We start from the raw sequence: 16,648 nt of genomic DNA, 5'->3' as shown, positions 1-16,648 counted from the left end.
GCACATTTAATTGGGACCAACAAGTGGTATTAGAGCTAGTTTCCTGTTCTTAAGGTCTAACGCCCTTTGGGAGGATCCACATGGCTCTCCGAAAATTCATAGTTGCTGAGGGACAATCGACAAACAGACCACCTCTATTTGATGGCTCTAACTATCTTTATTGGAGCACTAGAATGTCAATATACGTTAGAGCAATTGATTATGAAATGCGGGATGTCATAACTGATGGACCTTTTATTCCTTCAACGTTAAATGTAGTAACCAATGAGATGATGCCTAAGCCAAGGTCTGAATGGACCGAGGCTGAAACTAAGAAAGTCCAAACAAATTTTAAGGCTATCAATACATTGCATTGTGCCTTGACTCTCACTGAATTCAACAAAGTATCAAGCTATACAACAGCTAAACAAGTGTGGGATAAACTTAGAATTATCCATGAAGGGACTTCTCAAGTCAAGGAGTCCAAGATAGCCCTCTTGACTCATAATTATGAAATACTTAAGATAGAGCCTAGTGAATATATCACCAGCATGTTAGATAGATTCACAAACAAACTTAGTCAGCTAGCCAAACCAATACCCGAGCATGAGATTGTTAAAAGACTTCTTAGAAGCCTACCAAAAAATTGGAAGCCTAAAGTGACTACAATTCGAGAAGCCAAAGACCTAAATGTTATTACTCTAGATGAGATTTGTGGTTCTCTCCTTACTCATGAGCTAGAACTCAAGGAAGAAAAAGAAGATAGGAGGGAAGCAAAAGAAAAGAAAAAGAGCATTGTATTAAAAGCCAGCATTATTGAAGAAGAGCTGAAATAGCTATCTTGTGATGATGATGAAGAGTTAGCACTAGTTGTCAGGAAATTTAGAAACTTATGGGGAAAAGAAACAGTAGATTGGCTAGAAGAGGGTTTAGAAAATATTAAGGTTCTTCATGAAGAACTAGAAACAAAAATGACTCCAATAAAAAGGATGAGCTGACTTGCTTCAAATGCAAGAAGCTTGGACATTTCAAGTCTGAATGCCCATTGCTGAAAGATGAGACTCCAAAGAAAAACAAGAAATCAAAGAAGGGAATGGTGGCAGTTGTTTGGTCAGACAGTGACACATCAAGTTCTAAGAGTGTGGAAGAAAAAGCTGAACAAAGAGCAAATCTGTGTTTGATGGCACAGGATGATGAAACTGAGGTATCCTCATCCCCTTGTGATATTTCTATTGATGATTTACAAGATGAGTATGAGTGCCTTTATGATGAATTTGAAAATCTCTTTTCAAAATACAAGATTTTAAAGAAAAAGACTACATCCCTTGAAAATGATTTAAAAACGATAAGAGAAGAGTTCAATTATGTTTTTGAGCAAATAAATTTTCTGCAAGTTGAGTTAGAACACTCAAAAATAGATTTTGACATTTTAAAATTAGAGTTGGACAATAAGTTTGAAGCTTTGCAAAAAACACTTGATGAAAACACAGCTTTTAAAAGTTTAAAAAATGAAACGTTAAAAAGAAATGCATACCACAAGAAAAATTATGCTAATGCATCATCTAGGTGTTATAATTGCAATAAAATTGGCCATTTATCTTATGATTGCAATAGAAAAGAAATGTACAGAAACTAAGAAAAATATGGGTTCCAAAAGGATCCTATGTTGCTGCTACCAATCAAGGACCCATCAAAGTATGGGTACCTATAAAGAAAAACTGAAATTCTGCTTTGTAGGTTGAGCCGCACTTAAAGGACACATGTTCAAGACCTCAACTTAAGAAGAAGCAGCCTTGGTATATGGACAGTGGTTGCTCAAGACACATGACAGGAGATGAAATGCTATTTGCTAAGCTACACAAAAGAAATGGAGAAACCATATCCTTTGGTGATGATTCAAAAGGTAGAATCCATGGTATAGGAACGGTTGGTAAGAACTCTCAAACTCAAATTAGTCATGTGTTATTGGTTAAAGGCTTGAAACATAATTTATTGAGCATTAGTCAATTGTGTGATAAAGGATTTAAAGTATGCTTTGGTTCAATAAGTGTGAAGTAATAGATATAAGCACAAATAAAGTCTCATTTATAGGAAGAAGATTAAAGAATATGTATGTTGTATTTCTTGAAGATCTTGAAATGAATTGTGAAAGGTGTTTAGTGGCAAATGCTGAAAATGATAATTGGCTATGGCATAGTAGACTAGTACATGTAAGCATGCATACTATGTCAAAATTAATCAAGAAAAATATAGTTGTTGGACTACTGGATATAAAATTTAAAAATGATAAAATATGTGATGCTTGCCAACTAGGAAAACAAGTTAGAACATCCTTTAAGACTAAGAAGATTGTGTCAACAACTAGACCTATTGAATTGTTGCACATTGATCTATTTGGTCCAATAACTACAACTAGTCTAGGAGGAAAATCTTATGGCTTTGTGATAGTTGATGACTACTCTAGGTTCACTTGGATTTATTTTCTTGCTCATAAGAGTGATGCTCTACCAGTATTTATAAGTCATTGTAGGAAAGTTGAGAATGAAAAAGGACTATCCATAGTTAGTATTAGGAGTGATCATGGAGGAGAATTTGAAAGTGATGAATTTGAGAAATTTTGTAATGAAAAGGGGTTGGATCATAATTTTTCTGCACCTAGAACACCCCAGCAAAATGGAGTTATAGAGAGGAAAAATCAAACCTTAAAAGAAATAGCTAGAACTATGCTATGTGAGAATAACTTACTAAAATATTTTTGGGCTGAGGTAGTGAACACAATAGCATATATACTTAATAGAGTCTCAATTAGAGCCATGATATCAAAGACTCCATATGAACTTTACAAAGGTAGGAAACATAATATTTCACACTTTAGGAGTTTTGGTTGTAAGTGTTTTGTGTTAAACAATGGAAAACAATCCTTAGGTAAGTTTGAAGCAAAGAATGATGAGGCAATATTTTTAGGATATGCATTAAACTCAAAGGCTTATAGAGTTTTAACAAAAGAACTTTAATTCTTGAAGAATCTATCCATGTAGTTTTTGATGAGTCCAATGCCTTACAAAAGGAAATTCATGCTGATGATGATGATGTAGAAATCCTAGAAAAGCAAATGGAAGAAATGAGCTTCGAGAATAATAAAAATAATGAAGAAAGCACATTTAGAAGAGAAAATGAAACTCCACCTCTAGAAAATTTGCAAATAACATAAATTCAGCATAGTGATCTTTCATGGAGTTGGAGATATGCAAAAGAGCATCCATAAGAACAAATCATAGGTGACACTTCTCAAGGAATTAAGACTAGGAGAGCAACAAGAAAGACTTGTTAGTTTTCAACTTTCATATCTCAAAGCTGGATATTGGCCATGCAAAAGGAACTTTATCAATTCAAAAGAAACCGTGTATGGTCATTAGTTTCTAGACCTTTAAACCAACCTATTGTTGGAACAAAATGGGTGTTTAGAAATAAGGTAGATGAGCAAGGAAATGTTGTTCTAAATAAAGCTAGGTTAGTAGCCCAAGGATACAACTAAGAGAAAGGAGTTGACTATGATGAAACCTTTGCACCGGTTGCTAGGATTGAAGCCATAAGGTTGTTGCTTGCTTTTGCATGCTTTATGAATTTTAAATTGTACCGAATGGATGTAAAGAGTGCATTTTTAAATGGATTTATTCAAGAGGAAGTGTATGTTGAACAACCACCAAGATTTGTAGACTTTGAAAAACAAGAACATGTTTTCAAACTTCATAAAGCCTTATATAGATTGAAACAAGCTCCTAGAGCTTGGTATGAGAGGCTTTTAAATTTCTAATTGAAAAAGGTTATGTTAGAGGTAGTATTGATACTACATTGTTTATTAAAACATATTTAAAGGATTTAATTGTTGTTCAAATTTATGTGGATGACATTGTGTTTGGTGCAACTAATGAGGCTTTATGCAAGAACTTTGTTAAAGAAATGTAAGGTGAATTTGAGATGAGCATGATGGGTGAGCTGAAGTACTTTCTTGGCCTTCAAATCAAGCAAAGTGAGAAAGGAATCTTCATCAACCAAGAAAGATATTTGATATGCTAAAGCTAAAATCAATTTGTACACCAATGAGTCCATCGACCAGACTTGACTTAGATGAAAAAGGAAAGGATGTTGATCAAAAGCTCTATAGAGGTATGATCGGATCATTACTTTACATAACATCAAGCAGACCAGATATTCAATTTAGTGTGTGTTTGTGTGCTAGATTTAAGTCACAACCTAAGGAATCATACTTAACTGCTGTTAAGAGAATTTTTAGATACCTCTTAGAAACACAAACCTTAGGAATATAGTATTCTAAAGAATCATTATTTAATCTTGTAGGCTATTTTGATGTAGACATTGCAAAAAGTAAAATCGATAGAAAAAGTACTAGTGGAACATGCCAATTTCTAGGAAGTATGCTAGTATTCTGGTCAAATAAGAAACTAAACTCAGTAGCTCTATCCACAGCTGAAGCAGAATATATTTCTTTAGGCAACTGCTGTGCATAAATTTTGTGGATTAAACAACAATTAAAAGATTATGGAATAACAGTACATAATGTATCGATATATTGTGATAATACAAGTGCAATCAATATATCAAAAAATCTTGTGCAACATTCTAGGATTAAACACATTGAGATTACGCACCATTTTGTTAGATACCATATAGTGAAGGGAGATGTTAAAATTGAGTTTGTGAATACTTTGTATCAATTAGTTGACATCTTTACCAAACATCTAAATGAAGATATATTTTGTGAGATTATAAGGAATTTAGGAATGATTAATATACAGGAGTTGTAGGTAAAATTTTTGACTCATACACATAAAACAGAAGGCACTTAGTCGACTAAAGAAAATCTTAGTCAACTAAGAGCATTCTATTTCATTAAATAATAAGACTCAGTTAAGTTAAAGGCAAGAGGAATAAAGTAATAAAAAGAAACTGCCCACCGAGAAATAAATAAAGAAGAAAAATCGCCTAAACCAAAAATAAAATTAGGAGATAATTTTTGAATTTTGAAGGGGGACTTACAAATTGCACTTAAATAGGGGAAGTCAGATAGTTTTTCTTTTGGAATTAAATTGGTCTCAACCCATTTTCTTTACACCCTTTCTCTCTATTGAAACCAACTTCTGAAATCGAAACCTTCACTTCTCAACCTTTCAAAACCTTGAGTCCAAAATCATCTAAACCAAATGATGAAATCAAAAAAATCTCAAGAACTTTTGGAGAAAAAGAAACACAAATGGCCAATGGAAGAAAGTCTGCAAGCTGAAATACTGAAGAAAAAGAAGAGGATTGAGTTGGGACCTGTACGTAAAAAATCTGGAGAATCGAAGTGCTACAAATTTGAAAAAAAGAAAGAGAAGAGCAAATCGCACAAGAAAGGTACTACTTCATCTTCTAAATTCAGAAATAAAGTACATGAAGAGAGATTTAGGAAAATATAGAATGCACTGATCACTTATGGAAAATACATTGACTAGGAAAGCTTTAATGAAATGCTTGAAATTCTAACAAGTTTATCAGATTATTTTGATGAGTTAAATTTGAAGGAGTTCAACACATTTAAAAATCGATCATATAGTGCTAGTTTAGTCAAAGAATTCTATTCGAGTATAGTTGTTGACAAGGATGAACTGGAAGACTGTGATGATTATTCTGAAGAAGGTCTGAATGTGTTTTTGAATGGGAAAGAATTTACTATCATTGTTGAGGATTTAGAGGAAATTCTTAAAATAGAGTGCAATGAGGGAGAATTCAAATTTCCTAAGAATTACAACCCCTCATCCCTGTGGGAAGTTATCATAGGGAAGAAAGAAAAGTATTCCTGCAAGAGTAATGCCAGGCTTATCACAAGTCCTCAAATAAAGATTCTGCATTACTTTGTTGCCACTAATCTTCATGGCAGGAGTGGAAGCTTAAGCTACATTAGCCTTCAAGATTTATGGTGTGAGACCTTGGCCTCTATCGGCTCGTAACTAGGCATAGACGTAATAACATGGGCTAGGGGTAGTTTCGTCATTTTCTCTAATAAGCTCCCAGAAGAAAGTTTTATGATATTTTAAGGTCTAAATAGGCATAAGACCTCATAAATGATGTGTAATGATGAAAACATGAAGAAAACTAAAAGTGGTAATAATTTTCACAATAGGGGTAAAATGGTCATTTTTTACCTCGGGTTAGAATTTTAAGTTTTCATGAATTCGAGCATGTCTAGACCAATATGGACCTTGTCCCAGTGTCAAAAGAACAAAAAGAGTGCATAAAAGATTGGAGGAGAATAAGCTAATTTGTGGAGGGGTAATTTGGTAATTTCAAGGGAATGGATAAATTTGAGCTATAAATATCTTGCTTCCAGCAGCTTCTTTTCCCATTTTCCAGTAGCTTTGTCTTCTTCTTCTTCCATCTCACGTTGCTTCCAACCTCTATGGAAGCTTGATATGGAGTTTGCATAATTTTCTCTCTCTAGCCCTAGTTTTCATATCTTTGTGCCTTTATGACTAGAACCCTTGTATTCTTCCACTCTCTCTCCTTAAAACCCTTGAAAAATCTTATTTCCATACTTTCTCTCACTAGTTGGGCATTTTAGAAAGAGAAAGAGAGAACTATCCCATTTGTTTGGAAGCTATTGGAAGAGAATTCGACTACAAAGAAACCATAGGGTAAGTGATGAACTAAGCTTGATTTTTAGTTGTGAATAATGGCTAGTAATTGGGATTATGAGCTGTTTTATTATTGAGTATATTCATTCCTTTTATAGTGATTAAGATAGTGAACATAGATAGCGAATTAATGTGGCAATTAAAAGCTAGCTAAGAGATAGCTTTTAGGGTTTATAGTGTGTGAATTGACCTATTGCTTATGCTAATGTGATTCTAGATTCTAACGAAGTCCCATCCTTCCAATTGGATCATTAGGGGAATTAGAGTCAGCTAAAGGCTCAACAATATATCGGTGAGTGAATTGCCTTCAAAACTTATGTTGGGAATATAATGTATTTGCCGCATATTTGAATGAATTATCAAGTTTTTCATAAAAACAAGTACCTTGGGAACAAGCTTTTGCTAAATGGTTTTATGTGGTGATATGTGATTGCTATGGATTCATGCACTATTGCATTATGATGATAAATATATACATGTGTTGTGCATGATGATTGATATTGTGTATAATGACTGTAACCGTGTGTGTGCATGATGTGGGGGATGCACATGCCGATGATGATGGTGGCGTGAGAGATGCATGATGATAGTGCCATGAGCACGATGTGGGGGGATGTACACGATGGCACTGATTATGCACGATGTAAGGGGAATACACACGACGACGCTAACTATGTGCACGATGTGGGGGGATGTACATGAGCCGGTTGTGATTATGATGATATTGATGTTTATCTATGTAATTATGCATATCTATACTTATGAAATGAAAGCTCATGAATATATGATTGACATATGTGTGAAATTTGATACATTGCACTTTGGGAATTTTCATGTGTTTTATGTTGATTTTGTTGGTTTAGCAGGATGGCCTTTTATTGAGTGAAGGGAAACTTTTTTCTTGGTGCTTTGTTTCTCGCTGTAGTGAGATTCATTTTCGCTACAGCGAGAAACTCTCGGGTTTAGAAAGGGTAGGTTGGTTGAAAACTCGTTGCAGCGAGAAACATTCTGTTTTAGGACCAAAATTTTGCTATAGCGAGATTCATTCTCGCTGTAGTGAAAAACTTTCTGTTTTGTTTCCTTTTTGGTTCTATTGCTGCTCCATTTTCCATTTCTTTGGTACCGTAGTTGAGCTTGAACAAATTAATTAAGTTTAAAATGAGTAGGTTTGGTGAGAAACCCTCGGTCAGTTGAGGAACCCTTGTTCGACTAATAACTTAATCCCAATGTCGCTGCAGGAAAAATTCATTCTCGCTGCAGTGAAGATTCGTTGTCGCAATTGACTTGCTTGTGTATCACTGAGGCCTTCATTTTTCAAATTATTTGTTATGTATGGGTTCATCATTACCAAGTGATTAATTATTTTGAGGATTTAATGAGGGGTTTTCAATATGAATGAAATTAAATTGCATTGTTTCAAAACAAGTGCATCATGATTTTAAATTCTCCCTTATGGTTGCTTGTTACCTTCCTTGTTCACTCACTAGGTTTATACTCATTGTTTTCAACTTCATGTTTTCAAATCACGAGGCAGTTGGTAACTAGGTTGAGGTGCCCTTGTAGACTGGACTATTGGTAGGTGTCTCGGCATTTAGTAGCTGTACATTCATCGAGTTTCTCTGCCAGACATCGAGTCTCCTTTTGATATGTATAGACAACTTAATGTAAATTATTACAATACATGTTGTAAACAATGTATGTATATTTTAAATGATTAATGCCAATACGAGTTGGCAATGTCTATCACTATTTTGATTCAAAGTTATGAAATGAGACTTAGCAGCTTTTGGTAGAATGATGAACGTGTCAGATTAATAGGCTTGCTTGGGCTTAGAGGACTAAATCCGTTAGGCCCATGCGCTGCTCAGGGCCCAGAATTTGGGTCGTGACATATGGCTAATGGAGCTTGCTTTTAGTGGTGTTGTACTTAATCTGGGAAGGTTTATAATTGAAAGAATGAGGGGAGCATGCAGACTGAATAAGATAAACTTGCCTTATGAAAATATCATAATTTCTCTAGTGCAGAAGAAAGGAATTTGGAGTTCTAGATATGAGGCAAACAAAGTCAAAACTAGAGACCAAGCCATTTATCTAGGAAGCTTGCCTAAAATAGGGCACAAACTTGATGGAGAAAGATACATTTAAACCCCCAATGTTGGTCTAGGAAAAGAATCCTCCTTACCTGCTCAACTAGAAGCAGCAGCATCTCAATTCTCAAATGAAGTAATCTTTAATCTGCTAATGAGAATTGATGGGAAGCTCACAGATCAAGGAGTAAGAATTCAGAAAATTGAATAAAGATTAACAAAAATGGAAAGCAAAATGGAAGGAAAAGAAAAAATGCCATCTGAACCAGTTGCTGCAGACAACTCTGCAACTCCTAGCCTAGCTCCCACAGGACAGGAAGCTGAGAAGTAAGCTGAAGGTCATGAACCTGAGGTGGAACAACTGAGAATGTCCCTCTCACTTAAGCCTCAAAACAAAAATGAATCAAAACAAGGAACAAAAATTCTTGGTTCATCGGATGAGAATCCTCATTCAAGGCAACCCTATCCTCTAAATTTAGAAGAAGCATCCATTATGGATGTTTTTCATCAAATGGTCAAAGAGAAGCAAGTTGAAAAGGAAGCTACCAAAGCACAAGCAGGGAAATCCAGTACAGAAGGGAAGTCTAGGAAAGGAAAAGAGAAGGTTGCTGAAGATCCACAGGCCAAATCCAAACCACCTGGCAAGGGCAAGAAAATAATGGCCACTAAAACAAAATTCCTCAGAAGGAGAAAATCCTCTAGGTTGGCAAAGAAGGCTAGGCCAGCAACAATCTCCTTTCCTCAAGACCTTTTTGAGATTTCATCCCCTAAACAATCCCTTGAAAAATCACTACCTCAACCCTCTCCTCAACCAGAACCCTCTCATGAACCCTTGAATGTGAAATACTACACTAGTGATGAATCCTCTCCCTCATCCTCCTCAGAAGATGATTAGAAGTTGATGATGACAAAAAGGGGGAGAAGTATGGTAGGGACTTTAGGGGAGAAATTATGGAAAGCTAACTAAAGGGAGATAGGAAGTAGAAATTATCTAGGAGCAGTTTTGAAACATTAACTGTTATTTTGTGGTAATCTACTGTTTCTGCCATGTTGGCAATTGAACACTTAAATTTAACCTTGCTGTTTATGTTTTTGTGTGAGAAATGGGATGCTAATATGTTTATGTTATTTGGTTGTTGATAATTAAATATCTGATGATGTCTTACTATCTATGATATTTTGACTGCTGTTGTTAAAAATCTGGTGTTATACTGATATTGGGATACTATGCTGATGATTGATTTTTATTATGACATTGTGAATGGAATGTGTTTGTGAATACATATGGATGCTAAGTATATTATATCTATTGAATGTTGACGTGAGACCTTGACCCTTATTAACCCGTAACTAGCAGTAGACGCGATAACACGAATAGGGGTAATTTTATCATTTCTCTTGGTGAGCCCCTAAAAGTAGTTTTCTAATGTTATTAAGGTCCAAGTAGGCCTAAGGAATAGTTTGGGATAAAACATTCTGCATGCGAGAAAATAATAAAAAATAACAATAATATTTTTATCGAAGTAGAATTTAGGAGATAAAAAGTGATTCGGAAGTCAATTATGGCATAATAAGGTATTTTGGGTGCTAAGGAGACAAGAGGAGGCAAGAGGAAATTTTTGAAATAAAATAATATTTTATTCATAAAATAATATTAAAATATTAATATTTTATTCGATGTCAAAATTTTTCATGAAGAAGGAGTATATGGTCAATCTAAGTAGGGTAGAAGAAGAATGAGAGAATTTTGGAGAAAAATGACGTTAATGGGGCCGCATGTCTTTATTAAGTTAAGATAGCACGGGCAAATAAATATTTTAAATATTATGGGGACATCACGTTGGAGTACAAACTTCATACTTTGTTTGTACATGTGTAGAAGAAGGTAATAGAAGGAAATTGGAGTTAAATGAGTGTTCGGAGGACTAAATTAAAATGGAAGGAAACAAAAAGGGTAAAACAGTCATTTTGCATCTCGAGTTAAAATTTTTAAATTTTCATGAACCCGAGCATTTCTAGACCCTTATGGACCTTGTCTCAGTGTCAAAGAAGTAAAAAGATTGTATAAAGGCAATGGAAAAACAAAATGACATAGTTAAGTGCATTTTGGTAATTTTGCTAGAAATGGATAAACTTAAGCCATAAAAATCTTAGTTTTTAGGATGTTCTTCAAATTTTCAGCACTTCTTCTTCTTCTCCTTCGTCTTCCACGTTCTCTCACCGCCCCCCCCATGGAAGCTTGCCTTGAATTTCCATATATTTCCTTGAGTTAACCCCGATTTTTCATGTTTTTGTATACCCTTTCCCAAAGTTCTTTGTACTATTTTGCTTTCTCACCATAAAAACCATCAAAAACCTTTCCTTACTACACTCTCTCACTAGCTAGACATTCTAGAGAGAGAAAGTGAAATTTTCATGATAGTTTGAAAGCTTTTGGGAAAAAAATTCAATTACAAAGCTACCAAGGTGAGTAGTGAAATTGAGTTGATTTTTTTTAAGTTGTTGAGAATAGCTAGTGGCTAGATCGGTGAGTGTTTTGTAGTTAAGGTGGGTTATTCATTGTAGTGTGACTAGAATAGTGAAAATATATAGTCACTTGATGGTAGATGGAAGCTAGTTAAAAACAACTAGCAGAACATGATTTAGTGGATAGCTTTTCGAAATATAATTATGCAAATCGGGTTAGTTGTGATGTTGTTGTGATGATAGGTCCCAACGAGGCCCCATAGTTCCATTTGGATCATTAGTGGAGGTTGAAGTCGAGTAAAGATTCAACAAATACCGGTGAGTGAACTTGCATTTCAAAATCGTTTTGGGAGACATAATTGTATTGGTATAAAACATTGAATGATTTATTCCAACTTGTCTTTAAAAATGTGTTCCTTGGGAACAAGCCTTTGATAAAATATTTTGATGTTGTGAAAATGTGAAATGTGTAATAGGACAGACTTATGTGCTCCTATACTATGTTGATATATATATATGTGTGTATACGAATAATGTTGTGTAATGATATTGACCCGACTATGTGCTAGTAGGAGTGTGCATAAGCCGATGCTAATTTGGCTATGTGCGAGGGGGAGTGTGCATAAGCCGATGCTGACCCGGTTATGTGCGAGTAAGAGTGCGCATAAGTCGATGCTGACCCAGCCATGTGCTAGTGGGAGTGCATATGAGCTGATGATGATGGGAGGGTGTGTATGGTGATAGATATATATATACATATATAGATATGTGTGTTATAGAAAGTTCATGAGTATTGTATATGGTGTTGCACATGTGAATCTTGCATGTTGAAAATTGGGAATTATTATGCATTTCATGTTGATTTTTTGTCATTTTAGCAAGATGGCTTTTTCTTGAAAGAAAGGAAACTTTTTCATGCTGCTTTGTTTCTCGCTACAGCGAGAAACTCTCTGATTTGGAGGGGTAATGCTGGTCGGAATCTGGCTGCAACGAGAATGCCTTTCCGCTGCAGCGAGGACCCGTCGTTTACTTGACTTAAATTGCACGAATGCTATTAAAGTTTTCACTCTTCAAATCCTTTGTTGAGCATGGACCTTTTTTATCAAGTGATTTACTTATTTGGGGTTTACATGAGGGTTTTGATAAGAACTAAACTAAATTACATTGTTTTAAAGATAAATGCATCGTGATTTTCTTTAAACCTTCCTTATTGTTTGCTTGTTCCCTTTCTTGTTCACTCACTAGGTTTATACTCATCACTTTCAACTTCATGTTTTCAGATGAAGAGGCAGCTGGTAACTAGGCCGAGGTGTCTTCGTATATTCGACCCTTGGTAGGTGTCTCGGCCTTCAGTAGCTGTACATTCGTTTGAGTCTCTCCGCTGGAAATCGAGTATTCTTTTTAACATGTATAAACAAACCTGATGTAAATTGTTAAGATACATGTTTTAGATAATGTATGTATATATTTGGATTGGTATGCCCTTAAGAGTTGGAAATGGTTAGCATTATTTTGGTTCAAAATTATGAAATGTGACTTTAGTAACTTTGATGGAATAATAAGCGGGACAATATAGATAGGCTTGCTTGGGGTTGGTGGGCTATGTCCATTAGGCCCTTGCGTCGGTCATGGCCCAGGATTTGGGTCGTGACAATTGAATGGCTTAGACAAAATTCGGTAACAATATATTGTTGACAGACACTATTGAAATATTGATGATAATCTGTCAACATTCACCTGCTGTCAATCACTTTATATTTTTGCATATATATACTCTGAATGTATAGTGTCATTTTCTATATGACATGAATAAAATTTGTTGGAATGAGCAAGCAAAATATGCACACACTAAGGGGGAGCATACAAATAAGGGAAGCAATCCTCATTTTGTGCAGAACTAAAAAAAAAAGGAATAAAAGGACACTGTGCAAATTAACCAAGGAATGTTTGTCATCATAAAAAAGGGGGAGAATGTTGGCTTTATTAGTTTTTAATGATAATAAAACATTCCCATTTCATTTGTGTCTAATATTTTTGATTGAGCGTGCAGAAAAAAATTGTATGCAAATATTTAATCAATCATTCAAATGCACATATCAAAGAGCATAGAAATAAGGAAGTCACAATTGATCAACAAGACAGAAGCCCCTTAGTCGAATAATGAAGAGTTAGTCAGCTAAGATATAAATCAAAAGTTGGCGGGCTGAAGAGTATTAAGAAACAGAGCCAACTTAGTCGACCAAGGAATGAGTTAGTCGACTAAGTGCACACTACCAAAACTGCCAAAAACTGGGATCAAAAGACAGAGACAACTTAGTCCACTAAGAGCATTCTGCTTGCAAGTTTACACTCAGCACTAAAAGATAGATTAACAGCTATAACCAACTCCCAACTATTTCCAACGGCCAAAAAACTATCGAACTGTGATCAAAGTTATTTCTCAAAGTATAAAAGAGGGCTCTAATGGCTAGAAATGTAATAGAGAAGGCTTCTAAGCAAAAAGAGCTAAAACACCAGTGAAAATCTCTCTGCACTTTACTGCACTCAACGCCCATCTTTGTAGTTGTGTTTTGCACTTTAACTTGTACCACTTAGATCAACTTTGCAATCATAGGTACTCTTCTATTTCATTTCTCTTTACGTTCATAGAGTGAAAATGTTACTCTAAGGGGTTCAATCAAGCTAGGATTGCTTGTTTAGATAAAGGTTCTAACTTTGCTTTGGAAAGTTAAGTGTTGGGTTATAGTTGTGCTCAAGAAAAACTATTGTGAAAGGTTTTGGCTGAGCCTAGTAAAAGCCATTGTAAATCTTGGTGAAAGCTTGCGAATTTCATTAGTTCTTAGTGGATTGGTTGGAAAATCTTTGGTTGAATAATCAAGGTAGTGAATGTAGGTCTTGGACCGAACCATTCTAAATTCCTGCACATTGTCTACTCTATTTTTATTTTCATTACTTTTTAAATTAGTTCCTCATCTTTCCAAGAGCCAAAAAATGCTATTCACCCCCCCTCTATCACATTTAATTGGGACCAACAAAAATATCATCTGTTGTTTTTATTGGATACTCTGATGCTGATTTTGCTAAAAGTAAAACAGATCGAAAAAGCACTAGTGGCACTTGTCAATTCCTTGGAAATATGCTTGTATCTTGGTCCTGCAAAAAGCAAAATTCTATTGCACTATCTACTACTGAAGTTGAATATATTTCCTTAGGTAATTGCTATGAACAAATTCTATGGATTAGACAACTATTAAATGATTTTGGAATGACCATGCATAATATACCCATATTTTCTGATAACATAAGTACAATAAACATCTCTAAAAATCTAATTCAGCACTTTAGAGCTAAGCACATTAAAATCAAACATCATTTCAGTAGAGATCATATGCTCAAAAGAGATATTAAAATCGAATTTGTTGACACCTTGCACCAATTATCTAATATCTTCACAAAACCTTTAAGTGAGGAACAATTTTACAAAATTAAAAGAGAACTAGGAATGCTTGATGTAAATGAACTTTTAATAAACTCATTTGGATATACTTTAATGAAATACATGCACTATTAGTAATGTCTTTGTGGATTAAAGTCATGTATTGAACAATTTAACTATTGTGTGATTAAGTGAATTAAACAAGTTAGTAGAGACTTAATCGGTTAAAAAATTCTTCTAACTGATCAAGACTTTATGTTCTGTTAAGATACTTAAGTTAGTAGTTCTTAGTTGATTAAGAGTAAGCCTTAACCAGTTAAGAGATTAAGGTCAGGAGAAATAAAAATTGTCAGACACTGGAAATTGAAACATTAAAAATAAAGGCATTGAAATTTAAAAATTTAAAAATGAGAGTTAGACTCTATTTAAAGGGGAAGTTAATTAATGACCTCTCATAGCCTCTCATCTGCCCTTCACATCTTCACTCTTTGAAATGTTCTTCAAAACCCAAACTCATGCCTTTCACACTCTCCAAAAGTCACAAAACTCTCTACAAACCCTAAGCCTCAAATAATAGAAAAAAGATGGCTAGGATATCTCTACCAAATGATACTCACGAAAAGAAGAAAGGGAAACATCCTATAGAAGAGAATCCATCATTTCTCGTTCAAAAAAAGGGGAAAAGGAGTGACCTAGAATCAATGGTTGAAAAAAAAAAGGAAGAAACTGAAAGAGAAAGAATCAGGCTCGAATAAATCCACTAAAAAAAGAGGTCCAACAAAAACGGTAATTCCCTATCTTCAAGGTTTAGAAATAAAGCCTACAAGGAAAGGTTTAAAAGGATTGAACATGCTCTTATATCATGTGGAAAATTTATCGATTGAATAGTTTTGATGAAGTTCCTGAAATCAAGAAAGGTTTGTTTGAATTTTTTGATGAACTGAAGTTAAAAAAACTAACTGTCTTTGAAAACATAACCTATAGTCCAAGCCTAGTTAAAGAATTTTACTCTAGTATTGCCCTAGGAAAAATCAGACTTGATAATCTAAATGATTTTATTGATGATGGAATTGTCAGTTAAAAGTCGACTATGCAAGTATACATATTGAATAGACAGTATATTAGCAAGTAGAGTATTGATCCAACAGAGAATTGATCTAAAAGTTTACTAAGTACTAAAATTAGAACAAATTAATCTTATCCAAACACTCAAAATTAATTGATTAACTAAAACTAATTAACTAAAATTTAAACCAACAAGAAAAATCAAAATAATAATAACTTAAAAAAATATCAAATCAAACAAGCTTAAGATTACAATATCCCTTACACTTCATCTAAATCTTACCTCTCTTCCTCAACTTATTTCAATGGGTTGAATTGCTAACTTAGAATCCTAAAATATTTATAAAGGTCTCCTAACTCATTTTATAAAAATATCTATTTTAACCAAAACAATATATCCCTATGTAAATTGAAATTAAAACAGACTTATTAAGTTCAAGCTCTAATTTGGCTACATATGGTTGTGAAACCTCGACCTTCATAAACGTGTAGTTGAGGTAGACACGATGACATGGATTAAGGGTAGTTTTATCATTTTCTTGGTGAGCTCCTAGAAGTGGGTTTTTTTCCAATATAATTAAAGTTTAAGTAGGCCTAAGGAATAAATGAATGATGTATATAATAATCAAATAAATAAAGAAATTAAAAATAATAATAATTTCCATAATAGGGGTAAAATGGTCATTTTGGATCTCAAGTGTAAATTTTTAAGTTTTCATAAACTCGAGTACCTCTAGTCTATTATGGACCTTTTTTCAGTGTCAAAAGAGTAAAACGTTTGAGCCAAAGGGAAAAAGAAAGCAAAGTCAACTATGCAATGGCATTTTTATAAATAAGTGAAACTTTAGTCAACTCTAGGATAAATATCTAATTTTTCCAGCACTTTCTCCTCACTTTCAGCATCTTTTTCTTCTTCTTCCCAT

This window comes from Theobroma cacao, chromosome 1 (assembly GCF_000208745.1).
Source record: "Theobroma cacao cultivar B97-61/B2 chromosome 1, Criollo_cocoa_genome_V2, whole genome shotgun sequence".
Classification (NCBI taxonomy): Eukaryota; Viridiplantae; Streptophyta; class Magnoliopsida; order Malvales; family Malvaceae; genus Theobroma; species Theobroma cacao.
Note: the sequence above shows the minus strand (reverse complement) of the source record.